The sequence below is a fragment of the Lycorma delicatula genome, chromosome 6 (assembly GCF_047948215.1).
Source record: "Lycorma delicatula isolate Av1 chromosome 6, ASM4794821v1, whole genome shotgun sequence".
In the NCBI taxonomy this organism is placed as follows: Eukaryota; Metazoa; Arthropoda; class Insecta; order Hemiptera; family Fulgoridae; genus Lycorma; species Lycorma delicatula.
In genome coordinates this window covers 121,969,300-121,982,700 of record NC_134460.1, presented here as the reverse complement: position 1 = coordinate 121,982,700, position 13,401 = coordinate 121,969,300, and the positions used below count along the sequence as shown (strand labels likewise).

Here is a 13,401-nt window from a genome sequence, read left to right as displayed (position 1 = left end):
GTTTTTGTTTTTTTTTAGGTTAATGTGCAATTCCTTTGCACAAAACACTATATGTAGCAAATTGCTTTATAGAAACAGAAATATACACAAGTATATAACGGAAAACCATGGTATTCAAACTTCACTAATGGCACACGAAAATCAAGATTTCAACTACACTTGGACAATAAGAAACGCTCAAATACAATAAACATGTTAACAATAAATCTAGCATACATAAAATATATTATTTGATAACATTTTTGGTGATTGCTAACCTTTAACAGGCACCATTAACAACAGTTAATTTTCTAATGGAGAAAATTAGTTTTGAAAAATACCTTCCATAACACAATTTATGATGTAATACTGGTTTTTATAACTTAAAACGTTATAAGATATTTCAGCGTATTGATAAAAAAATAAATTATACGTATTCGGTTAAATTACCTTATTTGCTACACCATAAACTGCTTAACTCGGATACAAATTACGTCTACCATCAAATATTTTGCGCCTTTCTTTAAAAAAACACAAACGAAAGAGAAACGGTGCTCAAGTTGACGTACGCAGATTTGCCAAACCTCTCATCGCTTGATAATCTGTATATTTAACATTATCCCATTCACAGATAAGGCAGTACGTCTCATTCCTCTCTTTTTTATAAGTGATCCACAGTACGTAAAAAAAATTTGTGTTACGTAGTCTTAAATCTATGTTTTTTCCAACGTAATTAAGTTTACATTATTAAAGTTGTATAGTTTTATTGGTTGGATATATCGATATTTTTGAAACAGATGTTCATTGTAAAGATGGATTTGTAGGTTATGTACTGAAGCTGTACTCTAGTGTTACGAGAAACATTTCTTAAAAATAAATAGAAAGAGTTCTTGTAAGTATAAGACTGCTTTGTTTTTCATAGAGATTGGCTATCGGAATAAATGTTGTGATGAGAGTAGTTACTGGTTTTTTTTGGCAATCTTGTATGATTGCTGATGTATGTGATACAGTTATGAATTTACTGTTTCTAAGATTGTGTAATTTTCATCTATGTTTTATGTACCATATAGTCAGCGATTGTAGAAGTACTCCCATTAATCGATGTAACATGTTTTGTTTAGTAGTTCTTGGCTTAAAAGAACAATGTTTTAATAAGTATACTGGATGTAAACTCTCCACTAATTATGTGAAATTATTACACATTTAAAAATATATATTTTTTAAAAAGTTAAATAAATATTTTTTATTAAATTATTAGTTAATTGTTAATAATTATATTGCTGTGTAGAGTATTATTAAACAGGTTGAACTGAGTTTCGTTTGGTAGAAGCATATAGTAAGAACCTAGTTTGTATTATGCCAAACCCACAGACTTGTTATAAATTTAAATAAATTGCATGTTCTTTTAAAATACATTTTTCCTTTGAACTAATGTACATTTTTCGTCTGTATTTATTTCTGAATAAGTTATGGAACCATTCATATTTAATTAAAGATGAAAAAAGAGTTGAGTTTCCATTTAAGGAGTTAAAATAAAAGCTTATTTTTAATGTTTAAAAGGTTTCCTTAATGTACTAGGTATCTACAATCTATTTTCATTATGCAAATTATATCAATAAATTGAAGAGCCATCTGACTAGAAAATTGAAAGAAAATAGTTATGAAATATTGATGTACAATTACAAATTGTGGCGTAACTTTAAGGATTGGATGTGAGAACATTGTTCATTAATTTACTGTTTGTTTATATTGAAAAGGTTTTACAGGATTTTAAATTACTTATTTTCAATTCCATACGCACTATCTTTTTGGCATTTCACAGTGAAGAAAAAATAGAAAAAATTTATTTTTAATCAATGTAAAATAACAATAATTAACGTTATTGTATTTTGTTTAAGTATCATGTTTTTTTATTAATAATTTATTATTTAATGTTAATTGGACAAGGTTATGTTTATGTATGATTCATCAATACACGAAATCAATATAATCTAATCTAACATAACCTATGTTTGTTTCACTCACAAACCTCATCTAATTAACGTTTAAAATAAAAATTATTTAATAGGTTATATATAAAATGTTGGCTGTGAAATTCTGAAAAGTATCCCTAATTTTATTTAAAAAATTATAATTACAATAAATGTTTACATTGCAGTTAGGTTAACTAAGGCAAAAGTGCAAAGCACTGTTCTACTTCCAATTAACATATTTTTAACATATATTCTAACCCATATTATGTACTTACATATTATGTACTAAGTAAAAGAAAGTATATAAAAAAGCAATTAATTCATTCCATTGTGAGAATAATTGTTCTAGGTCTTGAATTATTTTGTTATCATTTTGAACTTTGTCTCCATCTATTGTTTTTAATAGTTATCTATTTTTCAAAATTATTTTTTTGTTTTAATCTATTTGATTTTTAAATCTAATCTGTATTTAACATTGAAATAGAAAATTGAGCAAAGTGAACATTAGATTGTTGAAAGTTTGAGTAAGAACCATACGATAATGTTAAATGGACTGCTGTAATATTGTTATTGATAATTATTTTTTAAATGTTTATGTTTTTTTAGGTTATGATGAACATACTCAGGAATGTATTTGGAAAGAAGTTAATGGGGTCAATCCCCGTATTAAGCTTACCTCATCATAATTCACTTCATAAACATAATTATCATACATTATTTAAAACAATGGATATGAATTATCAGAAGCAATTAAATTATGATAAATCGTCATCATCATTGATAGTACCAAATTCAATATTATTAATACCAGTTTGTGGGTTTAAATTTAAAGATGTTGTTAAAAGAAGATGTAAAGATTGTTATATTATTGTAAAAGATAGGCAGAGAATTGTTTTATGTAAAACTCATCCAAGACACAAACAAAAACAAATAGTACCACCTGAAAAAGACACTTGGGTTATAACTCACCGAACTCATGGTAGAATTCGACCATGGTAATTATTTTTAATTGTAGTTGTGATTGTTTTGTTATATAAAATAATTTGTTCAAATTACTTATTTCATTTGTTCAAATAATAAAGGGTGTAATAAATTAATAGTTTACTATTTAATAATGTAATTATAGAAAATAAATAATCCTGTATTTTATTTATCTTGCGGTAATGAATCTCCATGCCACACCAAACCAGTGTTACATTTGGCATTTATTATTTTGTTTTATGCCTTCATCTGATAGGTTGATTAAATCTCTTGTCTTCCCTTAAGAGACATAGTATTAATCAATACTATATATTAATGCTCCCTCATGAGTTTATAAATATGAATCACACAGACTGATAATTAGCAAATTATACTTTTACTATGTAATTGATATACTGTTAAAGAGACCTATAGTGATATAGTGTGTTATATAGGGATATATATATTACTGATTATATAGTGTTAAATACAATCAGGATTTGTTTGAGGACTTAAGTGGCATTCTCATATTATCCTTCAAATGGATTTCTAAATGGTTACAGTCAGGAAAACATTCAGAATCAAGACTGTGAAACAACAGACGAACACACAGCTAAGAAAGAATCACCTTCAAACATTTTACTTGACTTCCAGAAAGTGCGATCAGTAAAATAAACAATAAATCAATCAGGAAAGTATTCCAAATTTATAGATGAGTCATTTAGCACTGATGCAAAACAACATAAAACAATTAATCAGATTTAATGTAAAGGCAGTAAGTTCTGAAAAATTATATTTAGTTACCTAACAAAGAAAATAATCACTTTTTTCTAACTGGTATTTCTATTACTTTTTAAATGATTGTTTTATATTGGTTACTTTATATAATCTTTCTAAATAAAAAAGTAGTTTACAAAATATGTAGTTTGGAAATGTAATCATTGTATTTAAAAATGTGATACTGTGTTGTATTGTAAAGTCTTTATTTGTAAGAGACATCTAAAGGCAGCATAAACACCAATTTATCAGAAACTCCAGTACAACAATTTTATGGAGGAGAAACAATACTAGTTACTGGGGTACAGGATTTTTGGGCGAAGTTATAATAGAAAAGCTTATGAGATCATGTCCAAATTTTTGTAAAATATACTTAACAGTCATACCAAAAAATGATAACGATCAAAGAGAATGGCTTAATGAGCAATTTGATCATTTTGTAAGTTATTTTTTTTAAATGTGTTTTAGTTATATAATTTACCTGAACATTTACTAACTTATTTATTGTTAATTAAGTTCTGTGAAGTGAATTTGAGTATATATGAATTATTATGTACAGGAATAATAATTTTGTGTGAAGATATGCTAATTGTTTACATGAAGAATAATAGTACATATTTACAATTAAGAATATTAGATATGATAAAGAACTATTTTCAAATTGAGTGGAAGTTGTTATTCCATAGGACTCTGTTATATAGAACTTGATTCCAATACTGTAATATTTTATTGGTAATGTACAAGAGCTGGATCAAAAAATAAGTTATACCCTTGCCATGTTGGACTGAAAGGGATATATTAATATCTTGTGGTGGAGCACTGGTTGTGTTGTTGTCTTCACGGTCCCCCAGCAGCAATTCTGTACAACACTCAGTATGTGGGTAGTGTCGTTGTCAATATGGCATGTCCTCTAGAAGTTTCATCTAGCATAGAAGTGTATTCATTAGTTTGATTTTTGTGGGCAAAAAATTACAACTGTTGTGAAATTCATCACTAAACTGTTGAGATATACGGTGAGAATGCAATGTCATGTCCCATGGTCACAAAATGTTGCCAATGTTCAGAAACGGAAGAAATGTGAGTGACGAACTGCACGCTGGGTGTCCTTCAACTGCAAACACGACAGGAAACGTGGAATGTGAATGAAATGAGCTTGAGTAACCGGAACATTAAAATTAATGAGATTGTAAGTGAATTTAACATCAGTTATGGTAGTGTGTTTGCAATTATTCACAATCAGCTAGGTTACCATAAGATGTGTGCACGATGGTGCCACATCTGTTGACCGGTAACCACAAATATCAATGCTTTGAATCTGCTCTTTCTTTTCTTCAACATTATTCCAGGACTGATACACAATTTTTGAAACAAATCATCACAGGGGATGAGAGCTGGATGCTTCATTACACTCCTGAGCATCACATGAATGGAGACACAAAAATTCGCCCCAGCCAAAAAAAAGTGAAAACATCTCCACATGTTCGAAAGTTTATGCTGATAGTCTTTTTCGATTTTGAGGGAGTTATTTAAAGTAAATTTATGCCCCAAGGAACAACAATCAATGCCGAATTTTACTGTGAGTCTTTAAAAAGATTGCGTAAAGCCATTAAAGACACGGAAAATTGAGTGATAAGTCTGTTTTCCTCACGACAACGCTACTCCTCATTCAGCTCATGTGACACAAGAGTTACTGCAAAAATTCAAGTGGGAAGTGCGGCCTCATCTGCCTTACAGCCCTGACCTAGCAACCTGCAACTACCACCTGTTTGGTTCTCTCTAGTGAGATTGGGGAGGGAAGTAATTCCCTAATGATAATGAACTGAAAGAAGCAGTGCTTAAATGATTGAAGGAAATTGGATGAAATTTTTATGATAGTAGAATTGAAAAACTTGTCACAAAGTATGAAAAGTGTTTAGAAAAAGCTTGGTGATTATATCGAAAAATAGATAGAAATATGTAGGTTTTTTATTCAATAAAAAAAAGATTATCAAAGAAATATGTCTTTTTTTTTTTTTTAGAGGGGTGTAACTTACTTCCTTATCATCCCTTGTAATACCAGAACAATTTCCAGGCTCTTTACAGGGAAAAAGGCTTGAAAAATACAGTTTTAATTCATTTCAACCCAGTAATGGCGTGTTTGTAGTAGTCTTACAGAATCCTATTCCATAGCTTGGTCTGTGATGGATTGTTTTCTTACAATCAGTTTAATTTTTTTTATATATATATATATATATATATATGTTTAATCATTTTAACAATATTTGGTAAGATACCAAATAAGGTGCAACTCTCTCTTGCTATTACTTTATGATTAAAAAACATATCTTAAATAATTAAAATATAGACAGTTATGTTCATCCTCTCAGTACCTTATGTAAATGAGTTCATACTGCTGCTATTATAATCTGATAACAGAGAATGGAACTGTTGTTATTGGTATTTTAATTTGAATAAATTTTTAAATTTGAATTTGAAAAGTTTTCATTATATTTCAATAATAAAATCATTGTGAATTCAAACTTTATTCATTGATTGTATTACGTTATTTTCAGAGTAAGAGATTTAAATCTATCATTACTTACTTTTGTGTTATTTATATTTGAAATTATGTGTTTATTACCTCTAATATGATCAGGATGATTGATTATATTAGATACTTTTAAATATTTGTGAAACCTTTTTAACATCTTTTAGAAATTTTTTATAGGTTTTTTACTCCCACATAATGAAAATAGAAAATTTTACTCCCCACATTCTATTTTATTAATCCCTATTTTTTTAAATATTATAATTAGGTTATTTAAATTGGGTTATATATAAAAAATATATCAAACAGATCACACAAACCTCTGGAATATAAACTGAACTTCTTTAACCACATAATGTTCTATGTCTGTAAAAAGGATGCAGTTTCAAACATACAATGAACACTGGAAAGCTCTCCAGAGGAACACTCTCCAATCTATCATGCATACAAATCACAAATCCATGTACATAGAGATAACCTTAATCATGCACACAAAACAAATGAATATCAAAGCAAGTACAGATTAATAGTAACAAAATAATAATTCTGATGTCCTCTCTCTACACCTCCCCTTTTAGCCATCCACATTCTTTTGCTGAAGATTAAATTCTTGGAAGCTGGACTGCCCTAAATGGGGGAACATGCAACAGAATTTAAAACTTAAAATGTTGCACAAAGAAAGATAATAACATTATTAATAAAAATAACAATGACAAATCTTAATATACAAAATCTAAAAATAATTATAAGAAAATAATTTTAAGTAGCTGGAACATAACCAAAAAAAAATGTGATCGTGCAAACAATTTTCACGGTCCAAATCACTGTCTGAGTTGACAAAAGTCAAATTTTAGAAATGTTCACACATCAACAATAATAAAAAATGAAAATAAACAGAACTTAAAGTAAACTGAAATAAAAATTTAATAACAAAATTATACAATATACACTAGAGTATAAACTATGGAATGAGTAATCAACAAAATAAATAGAGCGATTCCAAATTGCACCACATCTTTCGGGAGATGATGCTATAGCCAAAAATAAGAAAAAGGTTCATATAGATGTAGTTCAGAAAACGGATCGTTAGTGATTTTCGGCTTGTGAAACATTTTGCTTTACTTTCTGTTCCCATTTTGAAATTAAACCGTACTAAAATTCTTGGGGTAAGAATCGTAGGGTAAATTTGGTGCTTACTTACAGTTTTTGATCTAAGAAACTGAAAAAAACTAATCTCAGCTCTCTATATCAAGTAGATTTTAAGAAAAACTGAGTAAAACACGAAAAGGTTTTGTCGGAAAATACACTTTTTTAGGTTTGGAATAAGATAACGTTGTTAATTTACTAATAAAACAAACAAAAATTTATAGTTTCTTTGTAGAGATTAATAATTTTAGTAACTTTGTACACAATTTAATTCTAAGAACTGATGTAAGTAACGTCTTCTAAAATTAAACGCAAATTTTAGAATTTTAACTTTAATTGGAAACAAAACACAAACTGGTGCTGGTTGTCGTTTTAACACATGAAAATTTTAAAAATGGCTAACTATGATGAATTTTTTAGAACTACATATCTGATTGTCAGAACTATATAATCAGATATGACTGGATGGAATGTACTCGCAGCAGTAGAAGAAAGCACATATTGTTCCAATTAAAAGAAAAAATATAGATCTGACAGATCCCAATAGTTACTGCCCTATTTCCTAGACACGTGTTATCAGATAAACCTTTGAAAAAATTAGTAATTATCATTTGGATTTTATAATGAGATAATCTTTTATTGTCACATCAAGCAGGTTTCCGACCAAATATACAAAGACCAAACATAGTCTTAGAAGTATACAAGTACCAAATATACAGGACTTCAGCATTACAGCAAGAAAGCCCTAAAAACATTATTAAATGCTTATAAGACATCAGTCAGGGCTCAGATAAATAAATATTACTGCAGTTGCATAAAGCATTGGTTCAGTCAAAGCTCAATTATTATTACAAGTACATACTAACCTCCACTTCAGCTACCATGTAATCAAGTATCACATTTTGAATTCTGATTAAAGTTAGTAAATCATTATTGATAGAAATGGAAATATTACATCTAGGGGTCTTCACAGATAAAATAGTTTTGGTATGCATATGTGTTTGCTGGTACAGAAAAGATAACTTCTCCCTCTCTTTTACTTAAGTAACTTTCAAAGCAGAAGGAAAGTGATAAAAATATAGTTATTTGACCTCTTGGTCTCTAACTTCATGAAGTAATTTAGTTAAATATGGCAAAAAACAAAAAAAATGCTTTTGCTGTTCCCATCCTGGCCAAAAATACTATAAACCAATGAGTTGTGGGTGGAATGAGCATGTGCTGCCTGGAAGTAACTTTTACTGCCCCTCTTAGCGCTTTCTTTATTGGTAGATTGCCCATACTTACTGTTTATCTCTTTTCCCATTCACTTGATGAGTTATGTGAATGCCAGTCAGATGCTCTACCTCTACCTGTGGTCACTGAGACCTTGACAGCCAGTGTAAAGGCCTTTAATTAGCAAATGTATTACCTTTCGACTTGACTATCATGTAAATTTTAATCATCATTGTGTGAATGCCCTGCCAGAGAAATCAGTGGACTTAAAATTTTTCATGATCACGATAACAAACTCAGTTCATTTTGTTCTGTGTTTGCATTGCATATGTAGTGTGATGGACTACTACTATACTTCTACAGTATTAATAATTATTTTTAGTGGTAAGTGTTGTATTGTATAAGTCTAAAAAAATTCATATACAGTATAATTATCAGGATGAAAAAACACAGAAAAAACTATAGTTTATATTTAAAATTTCAAAAAAAAAAAAAAAAGAGTTTGTAATCATCTAGCTGAAAGTGTTGCTTTGACATCATAGGGCAGTAATTGACTAAATGTGTAAGTAGTGATTCACTCTTGGAACCAATTCACCTAGCTCCGCTAAAGAACAAAAGTTTAGTAATGCCTAGTTTGATGATCCTTATTAAAATCTTGGATTCCGCCTAGTGATGATAAAAAAACAAATGCCGTACTATAAATACTGTAATATTGAAATTAACAGTAGCAAGAGCCTTATGCATAGACATGCAAATACCCTTTAGTATAAAGCAAATGTAGAATATACAAATCACAATCTTTAGTGTAGCCACCAATTAACAGCATCTGTTCCTCATTACATAATAAATTTACTGAAGCAGAATTGCAGAGCATAATCTTCCTTTAGAATTAATGGGTTCACTACCATCATTAATATAATAAAAGTAATCGCTCCTGATAGTGCAATAATTAAAATATTAAATGTGGTTGCAGTGATACTTTATATTTAATAAGTAATGCTTTAGCGGTTGATGCTAGAAATATCTTATCAGAAAAACTTTCTCTTTGATTGCCGATAAATCAATAAACATTTCTTTTACAAAATCATTAGCTGTTGCTATGAGTCAAAAATGGTAGAAGACTCCTTCTTAAGCATCACTGAGAAGTCAGTAGTTCATCTTTGTTCAAAACAATTATTTTGCTGCTTGAAGAATTAGAAGTACCACTTACAAACTTGTTAGGATTTACCACTCCAAAGAGAATAATGCCTCTGTAATGATGGGACAGCAAACAGGAATTCAAGCTAGGCTTAAAGAGTTGAATGAATATTTATATATATATCTAGATGCATTTGGCACAGCGTTAGTTTGTAGACTTCACAAGCTTGTACTGTAAATACCTTCCACATGCTGTTGAAGAGCTGTGTAGTGACATATCCAATTTTATTCTAAAGAAACCAGAAAGATTAGAAGAATTTAAGGTGATTCAACATTTATTGAATCTTAAAGCTCATAACTTAAATTAGGCGAAATATGATGGTTGTTTATAAATGACGTAGTTCAAAGGATTGTAGAACAGTGGAATGTTTTACTGTCTTATTTTAATTTTTGTGTTGGAGATGGAATAGAGCAAGCCCGGTCAATTTTAAATTCTCTTCAAGACCCTATCATAAAGGTGTATTTTTTTATTTGTGGCCATTTTCCTACCACTTGTGACACACCTAAACTTATAGTGTATCAGGAGACTTCATATAGGTTTCATCAGTTGCTCTTAAATCTTGCAGACAATAGAGGTTCTTATACTGCATATAGAGGCTCTTATACAGCAGCTGGAGAACATGGAATAAATTGAAAAAACCATAAGGAATTTTTAAGTCAAGTGTCTATCCTTCTATTTTGGATTCTGCAAACAAGTTTTGAAGAGGGTGGATTTTTTCAATCCCCTTTTAAGAAATATCTGTCTGTGCTGAGCCCAGAAAATTGCAAAAGAAGTGTTAGTATCATGCTATTAACTGTACATTTCCCTAATGTAATTGCAGAAAGTGTTTTGATGTAGGCGGGGAATGACAGTTAGCCAAGTCCACCGAATTATTGAAAGAGAATCAAGAATTTATGAAATTTTGGAACACTGCTTTTGAAATGAAAAATCCTGTTGGTGATACATCATCCCCAATTTTACAAAATTTTCTAAGGCAATGCTCTGCTTCCACATTCTTATTCTGCTGCAGCAGTTGATATATTTTCTGCTGTAGACCAAATTGTGAAACAAAACTCCAATCCTCTGCAATATGGGCTCCTAATAAAGGAGAAACTGAAACATTCATCAGCCCAAAATTCACACATTTCAAAACTAATTATTGTCCTTGTAAAGTCTTATAAGGATTAAGAAAAGGCTAAAATGTGTGTATTTTACACGAACGCATATTAGAATAAAATAATCTAATCTAAATAAAATAATCAGTATTATTTTTATCTTTGCAATAATAATTTTCGATGTTTATTTTTCTATTGAACTAAATTAATTATGAACTTTTTTTTAGTTTTGGTTGTACTACATTATCCCATGTAAGTTATTAATAAATACTACTGTAGGGATAATTATAATGTTGTATTGCAAAAGATACAAAAGTAATTTTTTTCATAGCGTGAACGATAAATCAGCGTCCCGGAAAGCAGTTACGATAAGAAAACATTAATCAACTTTATTTCTTATAGGCCTATTCAAAAAATAAAATAAGTTCTAAATAACTGTTATAAATTTAGTAAATTACTGACCTAGCTAGTTTTTAAATGTTGAATGTAACAAACATTATACACGATGTACTTACTCTGACTTCGTAAATCAGGTGAAACTACAGATATTTTTACAACAAACTACATACTTAAGAAATCATTACTACAATCACCGTTAAAAAGACTAGTGGTGAACGCGTCTTTGCAAATCAGCTGATTTCGAAGTCGAGAGTTCTAACATTCAAATTCTATTAAAGGCAGGTACTTTTATACGGATTTGAACACTAGATCGTGGATACCGGTGGTTGGGTTTCAATTAACCACACATCTCAGAAATGGTCGACCTGAGACTGTAGAAGACTACACCTCAGTTACACTCAAGTTGAGTCATAGTGGGTGTGACAGGGCAAATAGATGCTACCGACAGACAGTGGGGAAAAGCGCCAATATAAATGGAAATGAATTTATAGTATACAGCCAGTACAAAGACAGATTGGAATATAGTTACTAACGACAATGTTGCATATTATTACTCACTTCAAAGTAATTTGCATAACGATATTAATATTTAAAAAAATGAAAATTAAGGAATATCTCCACCTTTGGAATAAGACCAATTACGATACGAAATTGCATTAAGATAAGCTGGAGGTGTGTACTGATTAGAATATAAAGTACATTATCTTCGTAAATGCTATCAGCAATATTAATAGGCCGTTGCATAAATAAATAATATTAACAAAAAATAAAGTCATAATTATTATGTTTTCATAATTTAAAAGCCAGTTGTAATATACGAGTAGACAATTCAAATAATTGATATTTAAAAGTTGTAAATAGTTGTTAGTGTAATAATGATAGATACGTATAATCACTACACGGTGTATTTTATCGTAATCTTTCTTTCTCTTCTATAACTCATACAAATTTTATTAAAATTTTAAAACTTATTCACTCTATAGATAACAAAAAAAAAAAACTAACCGCTCAAAGTTGTCTAAATTTTACAATTTGACCAAATACACTCTAAACTTATTCTCTCCTAACTTTCAACCAAAATAGAATTACAAGTAGTAAGTAATTTTGAACGTAACTGGTTTATTTATAAATTTCCCTTGCGATTTCGAATATGCTTAGTGTCCGAATTTTGTGCATATAAAACTGTGCGTAGAAGTGTGTGCAAAATTGTATTTCTCGTACAAACTAATTTACAGGTGCCTTAAATATTCATACGTGAACTCAGCAGAAGAATGTTTTTTATCTCTAAATAAAAGAAATAACTTTTACAGATTTAAATGAATTTACTAAGAAAAGATTTCTGAAAGAAGAATCTCAAAAGTAACTCTAAAAATTATCTTTAATCGCTGTAAACATAAAAAATACGAAATAGATAAATCCTTATTCTGATTGGTATATATTAATGCATTACATAGCTCCACGCCAGGAATGTATACAATTAATTAATTATAAAATGAAAAGATCAGTGTGGTTTTGAAGTCCGTATTTATTATTTAATACAGTGCAATAATGTTAAGATTTATTCAAAATTATTCACGATTTCAAAGGCGTTATTGAAAATTATTTTAGCATATTTATGTATATTTTTAACGGGATGCAGAAAATTCAAGATGTTTATAATAATAACTTATATTCAAAATCATCGTGATAACATAACCAACGGTATATTTGGAAAATCATATTCTGTTAAATTTGTGAAATATTGTTATAATTTTTATAAATTAATGAAATTCAATAGTAAATTTTGAATCCATTTAAAACATCCTACCACGTAACGTTTCACGTATATTATATCATTTACTTATGAAGCGCAAGAAAAATTTAACTGGTAATCGTAAAAATAAATGCGTAAAAATTTATTAATTCTTGTACAAAACCTTATTATGGTAGAACCTAAAGTAAGAGAATGTAAAATACTAACAAACCGGTATTCACGAGTATTCAATATAGTGCAATTTTGTCAAATTTATTTAACTTTTGCTAATTCATAACGGTCACATAAACTTGATTTAATTCCTCCCACAACTAAGCCACTAAAAATAAACCAATGACAATTCACATTCATCCTCGCATAGATAACACTTACCCAACTTCGTC

General features: G+C 29.3%; 1 long non-coding RNA gene across 6 annotated transcripts in view; it reads right to left on the bottom strand.

The window, feature by feature from the left end:
* The window catches only part of LOC142326188 (uncharacterized), a 38,538-nt gene extending 27,068 nt beyond the window's left edge, over positions 1 to 11,470 (bottom strand). For 2 of the 6 annotated variants that reach the window (XR_012756719.1, XR_012756714.1), the window contains exon 1: positions 430 to 569. This is a non-coding gene — a long non-coding RNA (uncharacterized LOC142326188). Of the gene's footprint in view, positions 1 to 257; positions 279 to 429; positions 570 to 6,536; positions 6,652 to 11,328 lie in introns of those variants that run through there. The other 4 variants (XR_012756715.1, XR_012756716.1, XR_012756720.1 and 1 more) reach the window with 4 other exon arrangements.
* Positions 11,471 to 13,401: the final 1,931 nt, after the last annotated feature.